Below are 5,525 nucleotides of genomic sequence, written 5' to 3'. Positions count from 1 at the left end.
GATAGAGTATCTGGATTCAGTCCTTTGCTTTGCATCACTTGTAAATTTCTGTCTATCTTTTCTGGCCTGATGTGTTCTGTGAGAAATCATTTGATAATCTAATGCAGTGGTTCCCAAACTTATTTGGCCTACCGCCCCCTTTCCAGAAAAAAATATTACTCAGCCCCTGGAAATTAATTTTTTTTAAATTTTAATAGCAGTTACTCATCACCCACAAATGCACCTGTGGCCATCACCGCCCCCCCTGGATCGCTGCAGCACCTACCAGGTGGCGGTAGCGCCCACTTTGGGAATCACTGATCTAATGGGAGATCCCTTGAATGTAACTTTCCGTCTCTCTCTTGCAGCCTTTAAGATTCTCTCTTTGTCCTGAACATTTGCCATGGTAATTATAATGTGTCTTGGTGTGGGTCATTTCGGGGTCTCATTGTTTGGGACTCTCTGTCCTTGTGTGATTTTTTTCCTCCCCACCTCTGGGCAGTTTTCTGATATTATTTCTTCAAATAGGTTTTCTAACCCTTGTTCCTCTTTCTGTTGTTCTGGAACCCCTATTATTCGTATGTTGTTTCGTTTCATGTTGTCCCATAGCTCCCTTAGGCTCTCCTCCTGTCTTTTAATTTTTTTTCTCCAATTGCAGTTCAGTTTGGGTGTGTTTTGTTTCCCTGTCTTCTAATTGGCTAATTCGGTCCTCCGCTTCTCCTAGTCTACTGTTGAAACTTTCAATGGTGTTTTCTATTGCAGCTATATCACTCTTCATTTCTTCTTGGTTCTTACATAATTTAGTGATTTTTTCATCTGTTTCTTCTTGCTTCTTGCATAAGTTGTTGATTTTTTCCTCCATCCGGTTTATGCACTCTAGGACCCTTAATCTGAATTCTTTTTCTGTCATGTTGCATGCCTCTGTATCACTTAGCTGCTTTTCTGGCAAGTCTTTCCTTTGGGGCTTTCTTTGTCTACCCATGTTTGATGTACCACCATATCTAGATGTTGAGTCATGCAGTGGCTGCTCCTTGGGTGGCAATGGCTCCTCGGGCTGCGGTTGCTCCTCGGGCGGTTGTGGTAGCAGCTGCTCCTCAGTTGGTAGCAGCTCCTCTGGTGGGTGCTGTTCACAGTTGTGGTGGCTCCTCTGGCTGGTGGGGGGAGGCTTCACACACAGCTGCTGTTCCTCAGACAGAGGCTGTGGTGATCAGGAGGCTGCTGTTCCTTGGATGGGGGCGAGCTACACAAGCAGCTGCTACTCCTTCGAATTGTTACTTTTAATCTCTTAAGCAGCCTCAGGGCAAGGTGTTTTCCAATAGGTGTGTCAACTGTCTTCCCCTCAGGCAAAGCAGATGTCTATCCCCCCAGGCAAGGCAGATGTCTTTCCCCCCAGGCAAGGCAGATGTCTATGTGGCTGTGTGAGGGAATGACTGAGCCGAGGAGACTTGGGGTGTCTGCCTTCTGAGCTCTGTCCCTCGAGTCCCCAGTGCTGGCTTCTGCTCTCACAGCTCCAGTCCACTTCACCCTCCTTCTGCCAGAGCACAAGGTGGGTGGCTCCACAGGGAATGTTTGTGCCTTGGCCCTTTAAGAGGGTGCCTGAACTTTTAGCTGCCACTCCCTGGCAGACAGCACCCCACTGCTTTTCACAGCTTGATGTTATGTGGATATCTTCCTCAGTTTGGTGCTCTCTGCTGGGGAGCCCAGCTCCGGGATTAGATCCCAGAATTCTCAGTGGCACCTCCCCCCCCCACCTCCACCACTGGCTGAGATATCTCTCTGGGACTTCAGTTCCCCTCTGTGGGTCACGTCTCTGCCCCTCCTACCAGTCTCTATGCCGGCTCCACCTTTGGTCCTTGGGTATCAGGGTTCTCTCCTGTGAGTTTTCCGTTGATTATTCAGGAAGCTTTCTCATATTTCAGTTGTAATTCCAGCTTGTTCCTGGGAGCATGACCATGCAGCATCCTCCTACTCTGCCGCCATTTTTCTAAGAACTGTCCTCAAACTTTTTAAACAAGGGGCCAGTTCACTGTCCCTCAGACCGATGGAGGGCCGGACTATAGTTTAAAAAAAAACTATGAACAAATTCCTATGCACACAGCAGTGGCAAAAACACCCGGCGGGCCGGATAAATGTTTTCAGCAGGCCACATGTGGCCTGCGGGCCGTAGTTTGAGGACCCCTGAGTTTGTGGGCCAACACTATAACCACTGAGCAAAACTGGCTAGGGTAGCTGCAACTATTCTTAACTGACAAATAAGTAAGGCATAAATAATTTTAATATTTTCCCCAAGATGTTCCTCAAGTCGGCCATTGAAAAAGAACAAACTGAGCTTGTTACCTTACCTGGTTAATGGGGGAAACAGTTCCTGTCCTGCAGAGGTAGCCGATGAGATAATGCTGCCAGGTCATTGGTTAGTAGCTTGTGGGGGTACCAATTTTCACAGCTGAGCAAAATTTTCCCCAACAACCAGATGATGCAGGTGAGAATCCAGATGTATAATTGACCCATGTTGAGGGATTATGATGCCAGTTCATTGAGAAGAACAAGGAGGAAGATAATTGAGGTGCTGATGAGATAAGGTCATGGGATCCATATTCAACAGAACAAAGTGAGAATGAGAGGGGAGTGATAATGGTGATGGTGAAGGGTGGAGTAAGGTGCTGGCTGCTGCCCAAGGGAGGGAGTCGCAAAGATGAGTCAGCCTAGGTCCCTGCCTTCCAGCTGTAGAAGTCCTTCCACCTACACACTCGAAAAACAACACAACCCAGCTAAGCTCCCCTCCTCACTTTGCCATGACAATGGAAATGCTCATCCAACTGGCTTGTGTCTGGAAAATCCTCCCCATCCCCACATAGCTGACCCCTCTTGCTGAAGCCAGAATTCTCTAACCAGCTGACCCCTGACGGCAGTTGCATTGATCTCAGGACTGGAAGCCTCCCACCAGCTTCCAAACAGCAGCACAGAGAGGGCTCCTCATTCGTGATGTTACATAATGCTTGATTTACTGTGGCTAAACAAATGTAGTTACAAGCCCTGAAACCCACACCGAGAACACACCTGGAAGTAACATTCTGCTCCAACTCCACACTGTTGTGCCTCTGGGCTCTATAGAATGGGTGGGGTTTGTGTTTTTTCTTTTCACCCCTTGGCCAAAAATGTGTCAGTGACAGACAAATCGTTCCAAGGCAAGGTTGCAGCCCTACCCCTCCCTTCGCCCACTCTCTTCCAAAGGACATTAAAGCAGTTTGCATAAGGCTGAGAGTTGTGAAAAGAGAAGTCTGGCAGTCTCTGCAGAGCCACTGAATCAGTAAGGAAAGTCCCTTTGATTATCTGTCATTCTCCATTTATCCCTTTTGGAAATGAGTGGATTCTCACACATGAGTGAGTTTCAATCATTCAGCAGCCCTTTATTTATGGTTATTATGAATCATTGAGTCACTTCAATCAAACATTGATTGCCTGCTTGTGCCTTCATTGTGTGTGCAATGAAAAGTGTAAAGGACCTCTTGCTTTGGTGATGCTGGCTACAAGATCCTGTGCACACTATATTTGAACCTATGACCCCCCCCCACCCTAATTCGTGTAGTTATATGTGGATTATCTAGGGTCTTTTATTCAGAGATGATTTTGCAATTATTTTCCCCCTCACAACAGTCAAGTAGGAAAGGGCACTATTATTGTTCTGAACTTTTAGTTGTAAATTTTGAGACCCAATAAAGTTAAGCAAAGTAAAACAAAATAAAGAAGGCTAGAAGTAGAATTAATAATCACCAACTCTAAAATCTGCAAATAGAAAACACCAGGTTTCTTTCATTCATTCATTCTTTTACTGATTTATCACTAGGTTCTAGGGCAGCCGTGGGCAAACTACGGCCCGTGGGCTGGATCCGGCCCGTTTGAAGTGAATAAAACTAAAAAAAAAAAAAGACCATACCCTTTTATGTATGTAATGATGTTTACTTTGAATTTTTATTAGTTCACACAAACACTTCATCCATGCTTTTGTTCCGGCCCTCCGGTCCAGTTTAAGAACCCATTGTGGCCCTCGAGTCAAAAAGTTTGCCCACCCCTGTTCTAGGGAGTCAGTATCAGGCAATCTCTCTGCTTCACCCACCCACCCACCCACTAAGAGCTCACAGTTTAGCAGTCATTTGCCGACAGAGGGACTCCTCCAAGGTTAAGTACTCAGGTCAATGGTGGATCCATGAACTATACACCAATTAGCCCCTACTCCACCAGAAAGGCCTTCTGACCACTGGGATTTTATATTTTTGTCTCTAAATGTGACCCCTCCACTTAAATTACTGTAGCAAATTTATTAATAAGTGTTAGTATGTCAACTTGTAGTCAGAGTGGTTCAAAGATGGAATAGACAGCTTTGTAAGGTAGTGAGCTCCCTGCCACCAGAGGTGTTCAAAGCAATGGCTAGTTAACCAAATGTCAGTGTGTTCTAAAGCAAGTTCATGCTTCAAAGTGGGTATTGGATTAGAGGGCCATTAAGGTGGTTATCAGACTCCTTACCCTAAATTTGAAACAACAGGAACAATGATGGTTTCAGAAAGGGTGCCTGGACTGGCAATAGTAGGGCGGTATCTTCATCGTGTAACTTGGGGAGAAGACCCCATCCTGCCCTCTGTCATGTGAGGGTTGAGGGCACTGTGAACTACTATTTAGCAAATTGAATCATCATTAGTTACAACACTATCATTACAAATGGAAATGTTATGATCCAAGGTTTCTATATCAAAGCTAACCATGCAGGCATAGTGATTTCTCCTCCTTCCACCTTCAGAGGGGACATGCCACTCTGCTCCTTTTTTACTGGCCATTGCTTCTGGTGGCACTGATGAGAAGGCTCACTTGCAAAGCTCATGATTTCACTACTCTTGACTTCCTACTCATGCCTTTGCATTTCTGCCCACGCCTTATTCAGGTGGCAAACATTCCTAGTAAGCAGCCCATGAAAGGAGGGACCGCATGGCTTCATGGCAAGCAAGGGTCCTGGTGAGAAAATCTCTGAAGGCGTGGGCCACATGGTGACCTCTGGAGTTTGTAGACATTTGACTTGTCTATTGTTCCTCTCTCACTCATGCAATTTTTTGTCATGGCCTCTGTTTTGAGTTGTATCATGTCTCTCAAAAAGATAGGTTTTAGTCCTAACCCCAGGTACCCACGGATGAGACTTTATTTGGAAATTGAGTCTTTGCCGATGTAACCAAGTAAAGGTGAGGTCAGACGGAATTACAGTGGGCCATAATGCAATGATAGGTATCCTTATAAGAAGATACAATTTTGGACACATGCAAAGAAGGCACGGGGGGAACACCATGTGAGGATGGAGGCAGAGATTAGAGTGATATGCCTATAAGTCAAGGATTGCAGGCAACCACCAGAAGCTAAGAGACAAGGAAGTATGCTTCTTTCTTCCAGCTTCCAGAATTGTGAGGGAAAACAATTCTGTTGTTTTAAGCCACCCTGTTTATGGTAATTTGTTAGGAAACCAAAACAGCCTCCTACGATCTTAGAACTGGAAGGAAATTGCTCAG

The sequence above is a fragment of the Myotis lucifugus genome, unplaced genomic scaffold (assembly GCF_000147115.1).
Source record: "Myotis lucifugus unplaced genomic scaffold, Myoluc2.0 scaffold_14, whole genome shotgun sequence".
In the NCBI taxonomy this organism is placed as follows: domain Eukaryota; kingdom Metazoa; phylum Chordata; class Mammalia; order Chiroptera; family Vespertilionidae; genus Myotis; species Myotis lucifugus.
The sequence above is the reverse complement of the archived record's forward strand: the minus strand, read 5'-3'. Positions refer to the sequence as shown.